Below are 23,341 nucleotides of genomic sequence, written 5' to 3' on the forward strand. Positions count from 1 at the left end.
GAAGAGCTGCTTATGGCAATGAGGCTATTCCCATGCAGTAAGTGGGATACTTCACAGAACCACAGAAGCACAGGATCATAGGGGTTAGAAGGGACTTCTGGAGACCATTAAGTCCAGCATCTTGCTAAAGCAGGTTCCCTACGGCAGGTCACACAGGAAAGTGTCCAGATGGGTCTTCAGTATCTCCAGAAAAGGAGACTCCACCACCCCTAGAGCTTGTTCTAGTGCTCTGTCACTTTAAAAGTAAAGTTCTTCCTGATGTTCATATGAAACTTTCTGTTTTCCAGTTTGTGCCCACTGCCCCTTGTTTTGTCAGTGGGCACTGTTCAAAAGAGCTTGGTCCCAACCACTTGACTCCTATTCTTCAGTTATTTATAAGCATCGATAAGATCCCCTCTTCTCAGTCTCCTCCATGCTGAACAGCCCCAGGTCTCTCAGTCTTTCCTTGTGAGGGAGATGCTCCAGGCTACTCATCATCTTTGTGGCCCTAAGCTGGTCTCTCTCCAGAAGTTCCCTGTCTTTCTTGAACTGAGGAGCATAGAAGTGGACACTGTGTTCCAGAAGTGACCTCACCAGGGCAGAATAGAGGAGGAGGATCACCTTCCTCAACCTGCTGGCCACACTCTTTTTAATGCATCTGAGGATATCATTGACCTTCTTGGCCACAAGGGCGCCTTGCTGGCTTACAGCCAACCTGTTGTCCATCTGGCCGCCCAGAGATTTCTCTGAAAAGCTCCTTTCCAGCAGGCCAGCCCCTAACTTGTTCTAATGCACGTGGTCATTCTCCCAGGTGTAGGACTTGTTGAACCTCATCAAGTTCCTCTCTGCCCAGCTCTCCAGTCTGTCCACATCTCACTGAATGCCAGCACAGCCTTCTGGTGTGTCAACCACTCCTCCCAGCTTTGTACCATCGGCAAACCTGCTGAGGGTGCATTCTAGCCATTCATCCAGGTCACTGATCAAGATGTCGAACAAGACTTGTACCACACTAAGTGATACCTATCCTAGTATAACTGCACTCCCACTAATGACTAAAAACCCCACTTTTGAGCCAGTTGTAGTGTCAAAAATACGTAAATAATAGGCCAGTCCTTAGCAGTGATAATATTTGAACACTGGCAACTTCATGAACAGACAAATGGTCTGTTGAAAAAACTGTGACTAAGAAGACTGAAGATTGAGAGTATGGCTCAGTGGGATCTGGCTAGCACCCCATAAAACAACATCACACTTCCCTTATAAAATCCCTGCCACTGAAATGCCACCCAAACATTAGAGTGCTTGGGAATGAGCAATGAAGGACTCAAACTGCTTCCCTCCTGCTGAATATAATCCTGCATCACTCCCTCCCACTTCATTATCTCAGTCACTCATGGCCACGCATGAACTGCTCTATCATACACCACAGTTAAATCTTCTAATACCCTCTGGTTCTCAGGAGATTGTGTACCTGTTGCTAACCCCTGTTGCAGCCCTGTTTCCCAATGCATCCAGACCTCCTCCTCAAGTCCACACTGTTCTCTCATCTGTGCTCTTTTTGCCTGCCTGCCTGCCTGCTCTTTGCAAATATTGCTAATGCATGCATTCTCTTTAAGCAAACACCCTCCACTTTCACCCTTTGTCTAGCAGCAACACCCATACTGCCCACACTTCATCAGCTCTCAGACACTCATCTCCCTCAGGTTGCCCAAAGCTGGCTTTCCTGAGTCTGCATTCCTCACGCCATCTCATGTTCCCACCAGAGTATACAGGCCCATGCAAGACCAGGGTTTCTCCCAGACATTACTCTTATCTGCAGTAAAGGATTCTGGAGGCACTCATGTACATAGTGAAAACTTTGCTTTTGCAGATGTGACACATTTGCTGAAACATTAATGAACTGCTTAGGAACATAAAAGCATCTGCCAAACATTGATTAAAAATTTAACATAGCTGCTAATGAAAAAAATAAACACTTCTTTGAGGCAATGCTATGGACTTTTGAGAAACGTCACCACTTCATTGACTGAGTTAACTTACCAAGAATTTTTTAAGCAATGAACTGCGGTAAGTCTCTACCTCTTGCTTGAAATTAGGAAAATTTACTTCCTCTTTTGTTCTGAAGTCTATTTCTTACATTTTTATATTCTACTGCTGGGAGAATCAAATTAACCCTTTACATTCACTCTGCTAGGCTCACTCCATACCGTAGTGTGAGCAAACAGTCTCCAAAGAGGACACAGGAGCAATTGCATGACCCAGATTACGCACAACAGAAAGCCAGTTCTGTTACTTACAACAGAAGGCCAGTGCTGTTGTAAGGCCTGAAAATTACTGCATGGTAAAACCTTTGAATGTATGTATAATAGCCTATTAAATAACATTTAGAAATGACTTAGAAATAAGCTGCCCTTAGCACAAAAGCTGTCAGTGTAAGATCAGAATAATCTAGGTTGCTGCAGCCCTCAGTCAGCCAGTGCTCAGCCCTAGACAAAGTTAAGGTCCCCAGAATTTACAGACACACAGAGTTCCAACAGATCTGTTGAATCTAATCCAATCTTTCCAAAGCTCTCGTCTGCTACTTTATACACTCCCAACTACGTTAAACAAAATCCTCTTCTTGGTATCATACCACGTAGGCCACTAGTCTTCACAATTCCTTGTAAGGAGGACACAATTAAAACATCGCAGAGCCGATCAAAACAATTGCTGCCTATGCCATCTCTCCCTTCCCGGTGGGTTCCTGGCTGGTAGCTGCCTCCATCCCAATTCCTGACATCCCCCGCTCTTGGGCACAGCACAGGGGCTTGCAGGGGAGGAACAAAGGTGGCTCCAAGCCACTTTCGTGCCTTGTAACCAATGCCAGGCTACTTAAGCTGTGCTGGCTTGCAGGCAGCCCTGCAGGGGCCCTGATGTCAGCCAAGAGCAACCGTTTGCAACACATGCTGGTTCCTCCCCGCCAGCTCCTCTTGGTTCTGCTCTCGCAGCCCAACTCAGCAGCCATTTCTGCTGCTGCCCTCACCCCAGCAGCTGAGAGCAGCAGGTCCCCACTCCCCAACTCACCGCACAGCACAGAAAGGGCAGCTCCGGGCAGGGGCTGTGTTGTACCACGCCTCTGGGAAGTGGAAAGGATGGAACAGGGGAGAAAATCTCATTTTCCAGAGAAGCTTTCCTCTGAATACTCATTGTCTGTCTGAGGCAGACAAAAGTCCTGTTTCCATGACATAAAGCATCACTGTCCCTTAATGGCACTTGCAAACAGGACACGTAGTATTGCAACATGATTTCCAGGGCTAATAAAGCAGGGGAATCACAAGGGTCAGATATGATAAGTGCTGTTAGTCTCACTGGTCCCTGTATGTCAGCCACTTGGTTGCTCCAGTGACACCAGCATGGCTTGGATTGAACTACAAGAACTCAAAACATGAAAAAAAAATGTTAAAAATGCATAGATTATTTTTCTCCCTGACCCTTTCCTAACTCTTATTTGTTTGCTTGGCAATGATTATTTCAACTATTTGCACTGCAAAATGGTGCCAATTTGGCCTTTAAGAAAAATTATGATTATTTTGTTGGAAATCATAGGATGTACCCTCTCTGCACTGGAGACACATGCAGGCCCATCCAGCCACAGGCTGCCCATATCCTCTTGCCCACCTCATTTTCTCTTTGTGGCTACAGAAGGGAGAAGGCTATGCTTCCTGTGGGGAAGGAGGACATAAACCAAGTAAATGAAACCAAAAAGGAAGAGATATTCCCATGCTTCAGACGGACAGAAATATGTGTAAATGTAATGCGGTCATTAATTTTCTAGTCAGTGGATTAGCGCTCTGAATAGGTAGTGATAACAGCACCCCATTACCTGTACAATTAGCCCTGGCACAGAAGGATTGCAAAGCCTGTGACCGTGATTACAAAGACTCCCATTTTCTGAAAGCTCTAAATGTCACTGATAACACCAATCTTTGCTAAGCTTGCCTGGTTCATATGGTGATGGTGCCAATGGGGAGAGGAGGAGGTACAAGAAGTGGGAAGGAAAGGAATCGGGCACATGTGCTTCTTGTCTATGTTGATACCCAGTCCCACTAGAGCTCACTGGGATAAGTGGAAAGGCTCCCACTGACTTCAGTGGACTTTGGACGCAGCCCCAGAAGCTTCAAAATGTAAACAGACAGATATGAGCACATGCCTGCCAGGGTAATTTCCCCTAAATAAAACCACTCTGACACAAGAGTGTCCCCTAGAATACATGTTTGCTGGAAGCAAGCATGGGGAAGAAAGAAGGAGAGCCTGCTGCCATGAAACAGTGGTGAAGATCACCAGAGAGCCCAACCTCTAGGCCCTCAGAATCCCTGTGCTCTCTTGCTGTCCCCTTGGAACCCAGCTGTCCAGGCAGCAAATACAACATGAACTACCCCATCCAAGGAGGCCACTGCAGATGGCCTACAGCAGGAAAAGGGGGAACACATGGGGATTGCCAAGATCAGGCTGCACCTTCCAGTTCCCTCCGTGCCTCCAGAGCAGCTAAGAGCACAGCCTCTATCAAAGACATTGTGAAATCAGTGTCAGCACACCACGTGTCACACTCTCCTCTGCTCCTCTGACTGTTGTGTGCTGGTGCCGCATGAAAACCAACAAAGGAGGCTGCCCAAACATTTTGGGATGGCTGAGACTCCATATGCAACTCTAGCTTAAATTGCACAATTTCTTTAGGAATTTTACATTTTTCTCAGTCAGTCTATCAACTCTGATTGTTATAATAATGAGCAGAATATTAGCTGCAGGAAAATAATTTTGACCTGCCATTGAAGACATAATGATTAATGCCCATACTTAGCTGTTCACAGTAAACATTTTTCTCCTATTTCAGAACAGGAAAGTATTTCAACACATACCAGAATTCATTGTAACATCATTAATCATGATGATTTACCCTACTGTTCATGTGGATGCAAAATATAATTCCTTGGGAATTTCATTGTAACTTAGCATTAATTCACATTTACTCTATTACAAACTCCACTTCTCTTTCAATCTTTTTCTTGCAGTTCCCCCAGGTTATCTTGCGTAGTTACCTACTGTAACATTTAATCTATTTAATAGTGCTTTCTTTAAGTTTGTATTATTTGTTTGTTGTTCTTTGCTGCTTGCACCCACTCAGCTATTCATTCATTCCTGTTAGAAATTAACAGGCTATGGCTACAGCAGCGTGTCCTCAGTTAGAGTCATAGACTTCCCACAGCGTTTCTCTAAGGCTGCATGACAACAGTACAGTGCCTTAGTCTCCCCTCTTTCCCATCTCCCCTACTCTACATTTTAAGTGTTCAACCCTTAGTCCTGCAAGCCTGTGTTGCAGTTAAATATCAAAGACCTGCTGTCTCAGGGTGTCCCGCATTTCTTAAAATCAAGAATAAAAGTTAGCAATCTTAAAAAATTACAGATCTTAAAGTGAGGAACTTTCATACTCTATGGATATCTCTGAGAATAGTCACAACGACAAAGTCATTTTCTCCTTCATTTCTATTGGGGAAACCAGTATAAATGCCCCTGGAGTCAACAAAAGCACATGAGCCCTACACAAGTTTATGCTTAAACAAGCTGTCCTGAGGGCAATTACTGAAGTAATCTGGCTGGAAAGACCAAAGAGCAGATTTGTTTGAATTAGCACATGGAAAAAAATGAAGGAAAATTTCCGTTGCCCCAGAAAAAGAGGACCGAGAATGCATCCCAGTGATTTGTCCTCCAGTGGTAGCTATTACATTTAACATTAACAAAATCTTTATTCATAGCTAGCTTAAATAACATACCTCAAAATATTTCTTTGGTGCGTAGATGTGCTTTCTGAACATCTGATTAAGACATTCTTTGCCATGGGCACTGTGTATTTGTCTTCATACGTCATTCTTTTTACGTAGATATGGTACGTGTCATACATTTTTGATGCATGGAATATTTATGTGAGAAGATGCTAACCGAAACATAGGCTCTGCCATAACCGATGAGGCACCTTGTCCATCAAGCCCCAGAACCCAGCCTGTAAGGAAAACATTCTTTGCCGGCACAGTAAGAAGTAATGGCAGTCCAAGAGAGACCAGAACCAGAATTCTGGATGTGAAAACACACTGATTTTGAGAATATTAGGATCAATCTCCAAAGCACACAGGTGGGACCCTTCTCTAAATGCCACAATTTCCAGTTCCCTCTACTGTACTCCCTTAAATATCAGGAAAGATTGACTACAGATTCAGAAAACTACTTTAAGTTCAGCTTTTTGAAGCCCTTAATTAAATCATTGGATTAGAAAAATTAAATACTGAAAATGAAAATATCACATGGGAAAACTCCATAGTTTATTGTATAACCAGCAGGATGAATAAAGTCAGCTTCCCTGCCATTTGCTGTCCTTTCACCCTAACTAAACCTCTGCTCCTTTCCCTGTGAGATTTCTGTCAAATAAGAAGCACACACTACAGTTAGTGCAGGGCTACACATGGGCTCATCAGCCAGCAAGACGCTCACCACCCTATAGAAGAACTAATGCCTGCCTTTCCATTGGTGGTGGTGTGTTCCTTTGAACATCTAGCTCTCCAGACTCCAATTTTCAGGAAACTGGCAGGAATTGAATCCCTCTGAAAACCTAGCCCCCCATCCCACCTAGCTGTAATCAGCCAAAAGGTGGGGACAAGGAGGAGATGGACAGCAGTTGCACTATCATCAGCTCCTTAGGAAGCAAAGGTATAGCTGCTGAGGATCAATGCCACTCCTGTGCCATGCTGATGCTGATGCCAGCTGCACCTGGGTGCGGCAAGGGGTCTTTGTCCCTATTTTTCTATTGTGAGCACAGCCCTGTGACTCCCTTGCCAAGTGACACTACATGTACCTGTAGTCGCTGCCTCATTAGATAAGAGCTTATCTTCCTCAGCATATATCCAGCACATCGTGCAATGTCATTAGATTGCGACTCATATCAAGCAGTTGATCTACAGTTATCCATAAATCTTTGGCTCCCACTTTTATTACACAAAACAGAGAACAATTACTTAAAATTACTTTTAACATATGACTCATTACAGATTAGTTCATGAAGTGAATAACCCCTCCTCATGCCTTATGTCATAGGAAATCACTCAAGTCCGCTGTTTCATAGTATCTACGCCCATCTCCCACTGCACACATTAATATTTATATGTGAGATAACCTGTGTCATCTATGCGTATACAACCTGTGAAATAACAAGTTGTGAGATAGCGTGGAGCTGTGGAGCTCACCATTTGCTGACAGACTGCATCAGTTACTGCGAGACACAGCAGCAAGGCTGGTAAATAAATCCTAACGGTTTGCTGTGCAGGCAAGGGTGAGGTAAAGCAAGTTTTCTCCTGTTCTGGATTGGCAAATGCCCTGCGACACATCAAAGGAAGCAAGATGCTGACATTGGTTCACAGAGCTCTGTAGGAAGGTAGGTGGAGAGAATCCCAGATCTGCTGGGAAAAAGAGAGAAAGAAGTCCATGCTCACAGGGCTGGGAGTGGTTCCATCTGAAGTTGGAGAAAGCTGGCCATGATGGGCTGAGAAGAAACACAGAGCTGCAAAAGAAGAATCACAGGCACCTACAAGTGAAGGCTCCTTCAGATAAGAGAGGCAGGAAAAATATTCAGCAACTTATGCTTTGTTTTGTGTGTTGTTTATTTTTAATAGGTCAGAATATTTGCTGTATTATCAGGGTAAAAATTAGGCCTTTTTAAAATCATAGAATCATGAAGGTTGGAAAAGACTTCCAGATCCCCCAGTCCAGCCACCAGCCCACCCCCCCACGCCCACTGCCCACGTCCCTCAGTGCCACATCCACACGGCTCCTGAACACCTCAGGGACGCTGCACCACCTCCCTGGGCAGCCTGTGCCACTGCAGCACCGCTCTTGCTGAGAAGAAATTGTTCCTAATACCCAACCTGAACCTCCCGAGGTGGGGACACTGTGACCAGGACACAGTCCTACTGCTGTTCTTGAGGAACAAGTGCATGTAGTGCCTGGCGTGGGAGGCATTAAAGCTAACTCTTACTATAAAAGGGGGAAAAAAAGAGGGAGCCTCTGCACTGGAAATGGGCGTGAGGACTTCAGGTGTTAATGATACCATGGGACGTTAAGTGGAAACAAGTGGAAAGTATTTCACTCCCTTGACAATTTGTACTCAACTCAGTTGATTAAGTAAGGATGATCTAAAATTATTCCTGCCTTTGAAGTCCACCAAGGTCCTAGCAGGAAACACAACTCAAATTGCAGGATTCTTCTCTGGTCAAAACCTGCGAGGCCAAAACCTATCACTGGCATCAGATAACTGAAAGTAATGATAAAGGCGTATACTATGCCTCTTCACTAAACTCTGAGCTTCCACATCTCCATAAGAAGAGCACCACGAGGCCCCAGTCTGATATCACATTATTGACAGGAGGTGAACGTTCTCCCAGCAACAGCAGCCAAAGGGCAAAGTCTTCCTCCTTAAAGATAACATCACCCAAAACAGTCCCACTGTCTCTTTTTTTTCTAACGAACTATTGTATCTGGGTGGATCACACAGCTACTGTGTGAGTCATACCTTGAGATGTGTTCAATTATTACTCCATTAAGACAAACTGTCAATGAAGTCAGAGGGAGTTTAATCTGAAAGGGGAAGTGAGGAGTGGAATAAGAGAAACATTCATCCTCTAACCGTTTTGATCTTATTTCAGCCTTATTGTATGGCTGAAAATCACCACAGGTGGTCCGTAAGGCCCTTCTTAATGTCTGTTTTGGCAGTCTGTTTTTGTGAATACAAAAGCCTGCCAAACTCTGCATATGTACTCAGGAGCACCCCAAAATAACAAGGGCCGAGCTTAAGAGGCAAACAATGATCTGGCCAAATGACAGCATTTAATTTTTTTGACCTATTTTTGCACTAGTTGGTTGGCTCTAAAACACAGTTCAAATCCACATTACATTTAGTCTGTAACATTTTAAGTAATCTTCTCTTGCATTATGGTAAAGCAAAGGTATACTTCAAAAAGCCTAGTTCTGCCTGCACAGCAGTGGCTGGCTTGATTTTGCCGTGGAAGTAAGAGATATCTTAATCCTCCTCTTGATCAAAAGTGTGTTAAAGCAAATTTTAAAGTTTAGATAAACTACAGAGCTTCGAATAATTGCACAATAAATAGTTAACCATGCTTTCTGCAGTGCACTGGTACTCTGGACAAATTGGCAAGATGCTTGTAAGCTACACCTCTTCTATAACATATCTTCCAAAACAAGCAAACCCTGCGTGGTTATGTTTGTATTATTCTTGTTTAATCTGGAGCAATCTTGTTTAAAAAAGGATTGATTGGTGCCCAGCAAGATTTTCTGATTTAGAAAAAAATTAACAAGCAAACAATGAAATACATTGGGTCAATTTTCCTCCTGATGTCATTTTACTCATTTCAGTGAAACAACGCTAGGAATGCCTGTGATCTGCACAACATATTTGGCAACAAACTGATCAATGTACTACTAAGATAGTAAAAGCAACAACAAAAAAAGCCGAGACTGAAACTGGCTCCTTTCCTGCTTCCAGTGAAGGCAGAGTAAATACCTGCCATTTGCTCATAACAGTCAGCATGAATAATAGGAATATGAGTGCTAATTAAACTAACCACTTGTTTTCTCTTTCATTTTTGTAGTTTGATAATACGAATGGCCACTTTTATCTTTGATGCTTCTCAACAAAGCATTCCCTTGCTTTCATTTGAAAAGTGGTGTGGGCTGAATTGCAGTGCCTCTCACCAATTTGATGGTGGTTGCAGTGAAATTACCCTGTATTTACACTGACAGAAATGTCAGAGGGCAGTAAATCCCTACCTACTAAGATACATGCTGGGACTCACTCAATAGTAAAAGCTAGTCACAACTCCTGGGAAACAGTGTCCTGCTTCTCTGCTATCCCTCCTTGTGCAAGGTGATGGCTGGGACATCACAGTCCAGTCCTGGGATCTGGACTTGGGGCAAGACCTTTGCCTTATTTCCTGTCATCTGTAAGACATCCCCAGACAAATGCTTTGATAGTTCCAAAAGAAAGCCATGATATAAGAAGAGTCCCAGGCAAGCAGTAATCTGAATAATTTAGACAACAACATTCTCACACAGTCATAGCTGCTTTCAGGGAGGACAAGAACCAGATACACTTGAGTCAGCTGTGATTTGCTGACCCTGGAGGAGGAACTAGAAGTGATTACCCTGTTTCTCTTGGCATTTGTGAAAGACATGATACGGCATATAGCGGGGAGGAAGCAAAAGAAAATGCTGTGTGTTGTGATTAAAGGTTGACAAGGCTAAAATTGGATAGCTGATTTCAGTGTGATTCAAAGTGCCTCATCCATTTTGAAACGTGAAATCTCTGTTGCATCTTCTTCCAGGAGAGAAATGAACAGTGGAGGTGCAAGTCATTTGCTGGGATTAGGAACCGTCTGGGAGGAGCTGATGAACTGAGAAACAGCTCAAGTCCACCAACCCTCACCATTATTCACACAGAATTCCTTACATGTAGGCTGCTATTGCGGTTGTATTCTGAAAGTGAGGAAAAAAGAATAGGAGAGGTGTTTGTTTTATTCTTTTCAAGGTGATGCCACTTCAGTCAGTGTTTACTGAACCATATCTTGACAAGCAATGCCCTGCAACCGTTTGAGTCCCTTAAACCATTTCTCACTGTTCTCTCTATGCTTCATAGAAAGTGTATATGGGCAGGAAAGTAACAGAAGTGCAGTTTGAGGTATATGTGTGCATGTATATATTTATGTGTGCATAAATACCTCCAAGTATTTGTTATGGAAATTTTTACAGTATAAATTGCAAACATAAAGATATATGTATGTATGTCACTGTCTTTCAAGTAAGCAGAATACCACATCAAACAACATCAAGTTGTGCCAAAACCCAAATTCTACAATCAGGCACAGTAAAGTCTGTCACACCGGTTCACCCCAGCATTTTTCACATTAACCTAACCCTTATTTTCAGGGTATTTTCCAGTTTTCATCCCATAGAAAATTTCCAGTGGAGCTGCAGATCTCTTTGTAGTGATTTGAACCCTATGCCAGTGAACATCTTTCAACAACCACATAAGAACAGTCACAGACCATCAAGAAGCTCACAGTCTGTAGGTTGACAGCTGCTGCATGCAATAGACAGAGGCAGTGGTGATTTTTTCCCCCGTTTGTTGTTCAGACTCGTGAGAAGAGTCACGCAGGCTTTTTTTCTGCATGCCCGTCCACTTCACGCTTCCATTCTTCCATCTGGGAAATCTCAGCACAATGAGTTCACGCAGTGCTGGAACAGCTCGGTGCTTGGTGTGGGCACGCAGATCAATCCAGCAGCTGAAGAGCAGGATGCTTAGCACATCCCAGACACATTGGACTCGTTGCACATCCTTTGCACTGTTATTCTCCGCAGCCGCCATGGCTATGTCTATGGGACTTGGGACATCTGTCTAACAGCTGGGAGCACAGGGTGAAGCTTACCTTCTTCCTTTTCTGACAGTAGAACATTGCTGGGTGGAAAAAGGTGTGTCCAGACATGTGATTGTCCTGCTTTTGAATGGGATGTTGCACACGCAGAAGCAAAAGTAGATCTTAACTGTTATGTTTCTGATGAAAATGAACAGATTCTCTTTAAAACCTCTATAGGTCTAACTTATATTTCCTTGCTCTGACCATATTAGCAGCCATTACTTATCCTTTTGCTTTACATCAAGTATGTGAGCCATTCCATTTTTAGTCATCATTACTGCTCCGCTATTATCTGATTGTGCAGTTTTAGGGTTTGCCCATAGAAAGTCTGAGAAGAGGGAAATCACAGAGTATTTTCTCCCTCCTAACAGTTAATTATGTCAAATCTGAAAATTTCAGGCTTTCTTCTGTGCAGTCCATCAAGCCCCAGCACCACAAACTATTTAACAGGATTTGGATCCCGAAAAGATTTATTTCTAGACTTAACTTTAAGCAGAAAATAAAAAAAAAGAAATACTTGCATTCTTACATCCAGGGCTAGTTTTGTGTGGAAAGAGGTGTCAGAATGCCAATACATATGGCCAGGACATTTTAGCTGATTGAGAAATACATGCTTTTTTCTTTTTTTCCTGGAAACAGATATGCCCATTCTAGAACTTTCTGTTCCCAAATTAACCCCATTTAAATTTAAATACTGGAAAAATTTCTTACAGAAATGGGGTCTCTATCTTCCTTCTTTGCATCAGGAGTTATTCCAGACTTCTGGCCAGCAAATTTACGTGTTCTGTATTGATTTTCCTTTGCTGGCACCAGCCAACAAGGCAGCAAAGCCCAGAGAAAGCTAGCTGAGCTCAAGGGTATTCACAGCCTTTATTGCAATAGACACCCCCTTCAACCCACATGGGAATGTTTAATCTGGCTGGTCGGAACATGCTAGTTAACCATCGGCTGGAAAAAGCACTTGACAGTGTCCTGTAGAGAAGTATCTGAATATTGACAGCGGCTGAAGAGCAAACAGATTTTCCCAACCCCGTTTCCTGTGACTTGCTGTTCAGAGCTGTTTAGCGGATTACAATATACTACTCATAAATGTTGGATTATTATTTCTTTTTTAATTTGTTGTGTGTTTAGAATATCACAGTGGCTTGAAAGATGCTTTCAATGCAAAAGAAATGGAAATCCCCAGAAGACGTAATAGTTCGTCAAATACAAGCTGAAGCTACGGGAGAAGGTGAAAACACCTAAGAGGAAGGAATGAAAACCACGTCATAGTCATATGCAATGAACAGCTCTTAAAATTTGAAAACATCCCCTCCAACCTGAACGTAAGATGCAGCATACATTTTAATTGGCTATCAAGAGGACCCCAAAGGTCATCGTGGCAGATTTAGAGAGATGAGGAGGCATTGGGATAAGAGGCAGCTACAAATCCTAGGCCATCTATGCAACAGGAAGCCTGAGCAAGGAGCTGGAAACTTCTGTCCTCCTCCTGTCCTCCTAATGCTGAAAAAGTGAATGGAATTGCAGGATCATTACTGCTGTGTAAATTAAACCTCAGGTTAATCCTTCAGGGCAATGTAGCTCCAATAGCTCCAACTAAATTACAGGCAGTTTTCACAGTGTTGAGATCACAATCTATTTTTTCCAATCTAAAAAATAAAAACCAAAACTTAAAAAAGCACTGACTACATGACATACATGACAAAGGTAAACAGTTTGTTGGAGCAAGACGCACAACAAGCTGACCAAAACATAGGTTGGCATCGCTTTCACTGACCATCAGCAGCAGGTTCACGTTACACCTAAGTGCAAACGTTACTGTGCCAAACAACAGAATAATATCAGAAGCTAGATCATGTTACTCACCCAGACTGAAACAACAGATTTATTGACAGAGAGGAAGCTGGCTATGGTTGTGTTGCTACTACCCCTAATCAGCACAGCTACATTCATGAATCAGAAAGATTTCTAAAACTGTTTTTCAATAATTGATTGCTGCGATGAATTCTTAGTTAGCAACAGCATGGTGTTTTACTGTGAGATGGCAGCAACATGAGCACGATCTTAAGGAACAAACAAAATGGCCCCAGCATCTATGAACTGGCAATCAACAGCCTTCCATGCATTGGAAAAATATTCAGGAGGGTGTTACTGTCACTTATCCAGGACCAGTGCAAAAAAAAATGCATGCTTAGATATTTCTGTAGTGAATGTTAATCTTCCAAACCAGATTTTAAGACTCTGGTATTAAAAATGATTGAATAAGGGAAGGAGTTATACTATTTTTATTTTAATTTTCCCCTCACCTAAAAAAGGAAAAACCTCTTGAAATGTCTACGTCCACAAAAATCCTGAGTGTCCTTTTTCTTCTCTGCTTAGGGTTAGTTCTTTCAAAAAAGGGAAGGGAAGGGAAGGGAAGGGAAGGGAAGGGAAGGGAAGGGAAGGGAAGGGAAGGGAAGGGAAGGGAAGGGAAGGGAAGGGAAGGGAAGGGAAGGGAAGGGAAGGGAAGGGAAGGGAAGGGAAGGGAAGGGAAGGGAAGGGAAGGGAAGGGAAGGGAAGGGAAGGGAAGGGAAGGGAAGGGAAGGGAAGGGAAGGGAAGGGAAGGGAAGGGAAGGGAAGGGAAGGGAAGGGAAGGGAAGGGAAGGGAAGGGAAGGGAAGGGAAGGGAGAGTTTTTTCAGTGCAAGCAATGTTTAAACACCAGATTACTACCATCTCAGCAGTCACACATATTATAGCCCAAAGATTAGTTCAAGGCTAGAGATATGAATTGTAAGCTAAGGACTGATGGTCTGAATTTTGCAGGAAGTTTGATGAGATGATCATGATGGTCTGAATAGGTTTAATTATCCTTTCAGTGCATTCACTTTATTACATCTTTTTATTGCAAGGTCAGATATTCTTTCAACTGAGAACATCTAGCACATTAAGCACTCAGTGCACCAAGTCTAAGAATTGGACTTCTTTTCAACTTCATTACTCAGTTCATGACTTCTGCATTATACTTTGTGTACGTGGTTCCAGTCCTTCACAGGGATGCTTCCTAGAGACATTTCTGTCATGTTTGCCACCCAGCAACAAACATTATTCAGTGGTCACCACCTAGATGAGGAGAGTGTTCCATTAACAAGGTAGCAGATGATGGTTAATTAAAAGCTTGTCCTGAAACACATGTGCAGAGAAGGCAAGTTAATAGTCTCGTCTTATTCTTTTATTTATCCATTCTTAGGGGTTTGGATCATAATTTGGTACTGTTTTTTTGAAGTACTGAAGATAGTCAAGGAGACTAATGCCCACACAAACACACGCACATCATATCTGATTCCGTGTAATTTTTATTAAGTGCTGTTTTTCACTTTTGTTTCCAATTATAGTTATTGTAAGAGCTCTTCCAGGCAAAGTAGGTGAAATGTAACCTCTCTGACATATCACGTTCCCAATCTCATCTTTATGTAAGAGTTTCCGAGTAAAACTTCACAATGTTTCTTAAGCATACCAGTAAATATACATGTAAAGGAAAGGGAAACATGCAAACAGTTTTTGGAGGAGACTTGCACTGGATTTTAGTCTTGTGGGTTTATTTACTAAGAGCTTGTTTTGTTAGAGCTATTTTTCAGACTACATTGACTCTGAGTCATTTGGAGAGAAAGAGGACTGATATTTCTTGTGGCATGAAACAATCCAAGCAACCCTATTTCTTGCAAATCAATAGAAGAAAGGGAAAAACCGAAGTTGTGATGATCAATTTAAAGAAGTGTTGCTTCTTCTTTAAGAAAAAAATGTACTTTCATAGTGACTGTAGAAGAGTTTGTAGCAGCCTCCTCCCTTTCTTTATCTCAGTGGATGCCTACAAAACCCAATTACTGGGTGATCCTCTCTCTAAGCCAGGTGGTAATGAAATGATGATACAATATTTCCAATTACCAGCACAACCTCCAACTTGTAAAATGCTGAGACATGCCCAGAAAATACAGGCAAAAGTAGGCAGGGCTGCTGTTTAATAGTAGTCATAATAATAAAATGTTAATGATATCGAAAACGGAGTGGTATTTACTGCGAAACTCACAGAGAGGAAAAGTCCTTCAGCTATTTTCTTTTCCAATGTCATTTGAGATTAGCTTGCTTATTTTTACCTCTGCCCGGCATAACTCTCTGCTTTCTGCACAGACTGAGATGCTTGCACGTGTTGTATTTGAGTCTGTTTTGTTGTAAGATGTAATTTATCTTCTAACTTTTGCTGTGATAACTCTCAGCCCTCGGGAAGGGCTGAGACAGGTTGTCATTTGTACTATCACCCCGCAGAGATCTTATAGCAGGTATAAATGACATTTATGCTCCTAGTACCTTCCTACTGCTGAAGTCCTCGTTTTGGCAGGAACCAGGCACGGCACGCTCGCTGTCCTAGATATGGGCTGGGTCCAGCATCCCTCCATCAGTCACTGGTGTGCATCCAGCACAATTCAACTCTGTGAATGCACGCAGTTACAGGCCTTGCAGTTGTTTACTCGGTCCTCATTCACTAAAAGTTTAACAGCTCCGTCAGTTGTCAAGTGTTTAAGCTGAGAAGCTTTCTGAAGTAACAGAAAGATGTGCAAACGGATGGTGAAAATCTGCACATTTTTCATACACCTTAAATTTTACTGCGACTGCTGTCAGTATTTGTCAAATTTTATAGAAAAAATCTTTTTTTTTTTTTTTAATATATATACAGATAATTGGGCAGTCATTTCAATTAAATTTCTTCAGTTGAAAAAAAAAAAAAACAAAGACATAATAAAAACTCAATTTTTTTCTCATCAACAGAAATGGCAGCAAAACCAGGACAGGCCTGTAGATGTGCCTGAAGCATAGCTGTGGAAGGGATAGCATTTCATTTCCCTGTAGTAGCAGTTCTTACTCCAAAGTGTTACATCTAGATACTCCTCTCAGTACAATTTCTGAGCTGCTTTTCCTAGGATTAAAACAGCCTTACCAGGCTGAGGAGCCCAACAGAGGAGCTGAAGCATGGGCACTGAATTCACTTCAGCCTGCTATGATTTGGTGAAAAGAATTAAATGAAAGCTCTGTTGTGGTCTTTGTTCTCCTGTTGGACAAATGCCACTGAACACCTTGAGAACAATTTCTGTACTGAAGTCCTGTGAGATCTGCAGTGTGAAGTGTGCACTGTATTGTAGAGCTATTCTGTCTGATCCCACCACTCACCACAAAATGCAGCAAGATATGCCTGCAACAAAATGAGTTAAACTGAAACTATATTTCTGGTCTCTTAAAAGTAATTGGAGAACAAAGCATGGTTTTGCTGAGTCCCACCAGTGCTGCCATATCTGCAAGTGTAGATGAGGGGCAAAGCAGCAGTTCATCTCACAAGCCGTTGTGTATTTTGACACTGTGGTTTTCCCCTCTTGCTTCCCTCTTCACTTTGGCTTAAACAATGTGTCTGTCTGCAGATGTTCAGTAAAAAAACATGGTATTCAGGTGCCAGAAATGATCTGCTGCCTTTTTTCCACTCTTTTGCATCCTTCCCTTCTTGCCACCCGGTAACATTACAAGTAACAATATGTCCAAAAAAAAAATGAGCATTGTAGATCCAGAGATTTCAGAACTATGGAAGCCCTGTTCTGGGTAGACTCTCTGCAGAGGGCTCTTTTGACCTGGAATGAGACAGCTCCTGATTCAGTCTCTGCATACCTGAAATGAGCTGTAGATACCATCTCCTCTGCTGCTCTGGGGACTAGGCTCCCTGTTGTTTACCTTCTGCAATAACAATTCAGCCTCATATAGAGTAGGATTGGTTTCTCCCTTTTTCTTTTTTTTTTTTTTCTTTTCTTTTTTTTGTTTTTTCACACATGCAACAGCTGGGTTATGCAATCATTTCAGGGAGGGGGCTTGGCAGGCAGTCTCTACTGCAATTACACCCATCAATCTAGAAAACTGTCACTGGTGTTTGTGATATGGGCTCTCATCCACAATGCCCTGGAGTGGAGGAGCCTCCAAATAAAATAAAATAAAAAATATTTTAAAAAAAAATCCCCAAATGTCGAGGAAATTTCCTTCTCTTTGTGTACGCAAACATGTGCTCCTCACATCAGGATTTGCTTATATGAGTCATAGAAAACAAAGGAGGGGGAATACATTGTACTTACATTATTATGTCTGTCACATAATCTTCACCACCTGGTTATTTATTAATTTCTTTGTGCTAAAGCCAACCTGTAGCCCATCTCAGGCACAGAAGGTGTTTATATCTCAGGAATCGTGCCCACATTTCACATCCCAGGAGCTCAGCTCTGCCTGGGGTTGCCTGCGATTCCCGTTACGGAGCAGCACACGTCCCCCTGGGAGGGAGCACCCCTCAATCTCCAGGTGCCAACACTACCTGCCAGCAGAAAATTAATATTTCATAGCTGATAAAAAGAACTGGAAGCAACCTCACCGTACCGTAGTAGCCGGCGCCGTGCGTGATGTATAGCATGCTGCCTAGCAAGGTTGCTAAGCAACACGGCACCATCCACGAAAATCCTGCATCAGCTCGTGGTGGCTGGTGGGGCAGGCTGGACGTGACACTTGGCACACGGAGCAGTGTGGAAAGAGAAGTGCTCAGCTCAGGAATATTACAGCAGCCTACCGATACATGCCCTCCGTTCTGTTCCCTGTGCTGCTCAACAACATTACAATGCAGCGGGCACTGCGATCATTTTCCGCTGCAAAAAAGAAACAACAACAAAAACCCACACACACAAAAACCCACCCTCCCCTGCCTGCTTCCTGTTTCTTAATGCTCTTCAAACCTGATTTACAGAGTAGTGGAATTTTACAGCTGCATCCCATGATGCTCTCGCTCTCAATCCCATGGCCTGGCTCATACCTCAAACTAACCGTAAAGTCAAATCACAATGATGTGACTCACTATTATAACTAAAGATAGATCTTGTCAAAGCAGTCATGAGCCCTGGATGCTGGAGGGTATTTTAGTGTTGTTTTTTTTCCCCTATTCCTCCCTCTCCTGGCTCCATAGTTTTTGACATTTGGAGGTCCATCCCATGTTAGGGAGTATTTGCGTGAGCAGGCAGGTAGGGAACATGCTTTTGTAGACCAGAAGAAACCATGCTGAAGCACACTGAAGTCTAGCTGAGGGCAAGTTCATAGAGCTGCCAAATCAGAGCTTCACAGCAATGAGGGCTGGAGGGTCCCAAACACCCCAGACAAAGGGCAGGACAGCCACAGGAGGGAGAGAGGAACATTTTTAACAGGGTCCTCTTCTAAGCCTAACAAATCTTTTATATAGATATATAATTTTCATGATTACACACCAGCTGTTTTCAAGTGTGAATATTCAACTGGAGCACTTACTACCCAAAGAAGAACTGCTGCAGGAGACCACATAGTGGAACAAACCAGACACCAACTGAGAAAAGCAGGGCTCTTGCCCCAAGACCAGCAGCTCCTGCTAAGGTCACACAATGGCTCAGCATCAGCTAGAAGCAGGGAAGTGGCAGGACAGGTGAGAGCTGCTTCAGTGTGGCAATGGGGATGTGTGAGTGAAGCTCCACAGGCATATCTCTAATAGCTCTGCAGGGCAAGCACACCTGATATCTCAGGAGATGCCATGCTGGAGGAGAGCAGCTCTTGCTGGTGCAAAGTGATCTGAATTCCCTCAGCCTCAGTTGCCCAAACCTGGAGAAAGGAGGACTGACTTTGGTTACACCATCAATACAGAAAGCGGCAGATGAGGGAGCCAGAGGTAGTTCCCTGTTTGGGCGTACTGGATCTATTTCAGCCCTGTATAATTCCACTGGTGTCAATGGCATTACATCAGGGATAAAACCAACCCGTTATTAACCTGGCCATTTCCTTTTATGCCCTTGATGCAGGAAATCCCTATGCAAGTGCATGGTTTTGGTCATGTGAATATTCTCACTGGAGGCAGTGTGATTGCTCACGTCCATAAAAAACACCTGCACATATACATGCAGGATTGGGGCCTGAAACAGCACTGGAGGGAAAGGAAAAACAGAAGCAGGGTGAGAATACCTGAGAAACAATGCTCTGGAAGGGTCTGTGAGAGGTGTCTGTCCACTTGGGGAACAGCAATATTTCTGGCTATTTAACAATTTCTGTGAGACAGCAGTACCTTTAGGAAAAAAAAATTAAGGTAAGACTGCTCTAAAGGGAGAGGGAAGGAGAAGAAAATACCCCAAATATCATTAAATGTTCCTAAAGTATAAAAAAAAAAAAAAAAAAAAAAGTTAACAAAGAAGCTAGTTATGCAAAGGCCCTTTGGGGACTGCAATTTATGTCTGTGACTTCCATAACCTTGCCCCGATTCCTTCTCCTGCTCTTGCAGGGAACACCCTAGGGGGCTTCGTAGGAAGCCTCAACATATGTGTTTTTCTGCACTGCTTCTGGCTTCATGTTTCTGCTGTGCCTCCAGAAAAAAAAAAAAAACATGAGCCAAATCATGACTTCCAAATACCAAGAATTATGATCTCTAATGATTGTCATATGACAGTAATGCTTCACAGAAATCTTCTGAACAGTCACTCTCATGTATATATGCATCTTGCTGCAGGAAAATACTAGCCAAAGAAATGTGGCTGATGAATCCCTGTTCACTTTCTGTTTTACACCCAAACAGTTTTTTAAATTCCTATATACAAAAGCACTGCTTTCACCAGTTTCTGAAGACCTTTCTGAAAAGTCTGTGCATGCAATTTAATGCCTGGATGCAGGATGAAATGTAATAACAAATCTTGACCTATTAGATTTAAGCCTTCAGCATGTGATCTACATAAGGGTGACTTTCACAGATAACATACCACAAGATAAGTGATTCAGTGAAGTTCCTGAAATCAGCAGTTACTCTGGTTTGCAGCACAGTAAATGAGATCAGGTCTGACATAATAAATGAATCTATAAAGAAGGTGCTCTCATACATTGCAGAACAAGCTAAAGAACAAGAGTCAGCAGGCTTACTGAGTTCAGTTGCAACTATTTTGAGTAGTTCTTGCTCTGTAGTAATGATGACTGATTTGTCAAATACTCTTTAATTTTTCACATTCATAGAATCGTGGGATCATAGAATGGTTTAGGTTGGAAGGAACTTAGGATCACCTAGTTCCAACCCCCTGCTATAGGCAGGAACACCTCCCTCGTTGCTCAAAGCTCCATCCAGCCTGGTCTTGAGTGCTTCCAGAGAGGGAGGGGGCATCCACAACCTTGCTGGGATACATGTTCCAATGTCTCACCACCCTCACAGTAAAGAATTTCTTCCTAATATCTAGTTTAAATTATTAATATTCAGCCAAATAAGGGAAAATACCTTTTTTATTTTACCAGCTGCCATGCCCAAAAAATTTTCCCTTACAAGCAAGTGGGCTGTTTAAGTTTGCTATGAAAACAAACAGCTCAGTTTTGCCCCTACTTTCTGTTTCAGGTTTATGTATGCGCTGTTCAAACGAGAGAGACAAATCCATGAAATTCATTTCACAGGGCATTGAGCAAATGGAATGTAGAATAATGTTCTTTAGTTACTGACATATGATCAAACGCAAGTTTGCTAAAAGGAAAGAGAAGGAGACATGCAACAGCCTTGAAATGGATAAAAATCTTGCCACATTAACCATAGTTAATCAACGAATAGTTCTATTATTAGTATTGGCTTCCCTCTTGTGGCAATGAGCAAGTTGTAGTTCTAATATGTAACTAAAATCTGCTAAAGCATCTGTCTAATACAAAATGCTGCAATGTGTTCATTCAGCAAGACCCTTGCATCCTGGGTACCTCATTTCAGCTCAAGGCAGATACAAAGACCTGCACATGGCAAGCAGGGAGCAGGTTGGGATCTCAGGTCTGTAGAAATACCACCGATATGAACATTTCAAAGGCTTACCCTGGTATGATTCAAGCCAGTATCTAGCCCAACTGAAGGAAGAGACATTTTCCACTTGAAGGTACATGTTTAATCTAGGAAGAGAGTTAGCTAAAGTGCTAGCTGGCTGAGAGAGTGGCTCGTATTCCAGGCCTATTCAATGCCCCCGGCTGAGACTTACAGTTTAGTGGTCATTTCTGTGACAGACCCTGAAGAAACAGACCAGCATCTCTCATTCCCTGCATACATGGCCATTCTGATGAGACGTAATATCCCATTTTCCCCAGCACTGATGGAACAGGCATGGAGGTTCTCCTTTATTTTCTCCATAGCTCCTTGCACATTATCATCATTTGATATTTGTGAATTTACAACTACTTTATTAACAGCAGCACGAGTGAGAAGGTATCATTGCTATTAATAAAGCATGTTTCATCAACAGAATTTATAGCTATTTGTAAAGAGTGTTGATCTCATTCTTTCTTTTTTGCAGGTGGGAGAACTGAGGCACAGAATAATTAGAAGCCAATCAGTAGGCCCAAAGCAAAGCTGAAAATAGACCCCAGCTCTCCTGAGTCTCAGTGCAAAGTTCTTGCTGCTACTCTGCCAGCATGTGAGATAGGAAAGCTCATCTGTTAGCACTGCCTGCACTGAACTACATCCATTATTTGCATACTTTCTGAAAGAAGCTCTTATTACCACTGATATTTTGTAGACATCCCCTAAAATGACCGAATATTCAAGCGAGTTCTCTTCACCTTTTCCAGTGGAAGGTGTTCTTGATTAGTGCTTATTTTCTAGTCTATTAAAATCACATAACAGTTTGCCCTTAAATAAATTTTTCAGGCTTATTAGACTATCCTAGAAGAGGCACAGAGGAGATATTTTACCAGTGAAGCTACAAGTATGTAATTGTGACTTTTTTTCCCTTTTACATTAGCTTACTATGGTAGCTCAGAAAATATACTACAGTCACACAATATTCTGGGGTGCTCATGGTAGAATAAATGATAATGATTTATCATTTTATCATATATACTATATGGTAGTTTGAAAACTCCTTTGGAGGGTAGGAAAATGTAGGCACAGGTGCTTGGTCCTGCAAATAATCCTACAAAGAACTTTCAGTACAGTGTTCTGACGTTAAGGTCAGCGCATTCAGCATCCTAACTCAACTAATAGGGCTGCAGCTCCTATTCTGAATTCCCCTCACAACGGTTGTGGTTCTACAATCATTCTTGCTGGTTTGGAGGGAAAATAAATAAATAAATAAGACTGTTGAAAAACACTTTCTTTTTTTTTTTTTTTTAAACAGGAAAATGAATCAGGTCTCCCCTAGACAGCTAGGTTTTAGCAGGTGGGCCACTCCAGCTGTAAAGGGTTAGTCCCCAAGGAGTTCTTGTGACAGAGCACTTGAACTTACCTGCCCAAGCAGAACAGCTCATGGAGCAGAGGTTTGGAAAACAGCCAGGTAAATTAGATTCAGCAAGAGTACCAACTGCTTCCAAGGATGAAAAGGGCAGCCCCTGGGAGAGAAAAAAACAACGCTTCCTTCAGACAGCTGCAGGAACAAAACCACAGTAGCAATAGGGAGGTGAGGCGGGTCGTAGCTTTTCTGTACCACATTCCCTGAACCTAAGAAGCACTGTGAATGAAAGCCTCCCCGGTTTCTTGTAAATAACATAAACTTTTTACAGAGGTCATGAACTTGTTTGCAGCTACACCCTAGTTGTTCTGGGACCTTCCCATGCTGCTGAGTGTGGGAATCCCAGGCACAGCCAAAGGAAAACAGCTGGGTGCAATTGCTGACTAGCAGGTGCAGAGGAGTGCTCAAAACAGGCTGAAAGCTAATGTTTCAGGTGAGTTGAAAGGTGAGGGAGCAAAGTACTTACTGCATTCAGCCTTCCTTTTTAAGATTTGACACGCTCATTTACTTATGGGAGGTTTTATTATGTTGTTGATTTTTTTAAAGGAGCTGGCCATAGTATG

The 23,341-nt window shown here is 42.6% G+C and overlaps 1 long non-coding RNA gene across 2 annotated transcripts; it reads right to left on the minus strand.

Moving 5' to 3' along the window:
* Positions 1 to 14,303: 14,303 nt before the first annotated feature.
* LOC128076364 (uncharacterized) lies at positions 14,304 to 23,188 on the minus strand. 2 transcript variants are annotated; one of them, XR_008204361.1, is made up of 4 exons: positions 22,776 to 23,188; positions 19,516 to 19,615; positions 15,829 to 19,158; positions 14,304 to 14,646 (listed from the first exon to the last, which is right to left on the minus strand). It is a non-coding gene; the product is annotated as an uncharacterized LOC128076364 (long non-coding RNA). The 2 variants fall into 2 exon arrangements; XR_008204360.1 differs by having other exon boundaries at positions 14,304 to 19,158; positions 22,776 to 23,187.
* Between the last annotated feature and the right edge of the window lie 153 nt (positions 23,189 to 23,341).

The sequence above is a fragment of the Tympanuchus pallidicinctus genome, unplaced genomic scaffold (genome assembly GCF_026119805.1).
Source record: "Tympanuchus pallidicinctus isolate F22 unplaced genomic scaffold, pur_lepc_1.0 scaffold14, whole genome shotgun sequence".
Lineage (NCBI taxonomy): Eukaryota > Metazoa > Chordata > Aves > Galliformes > Phasianidae > Tympanuchus > Tympanuchus pallidicinctus.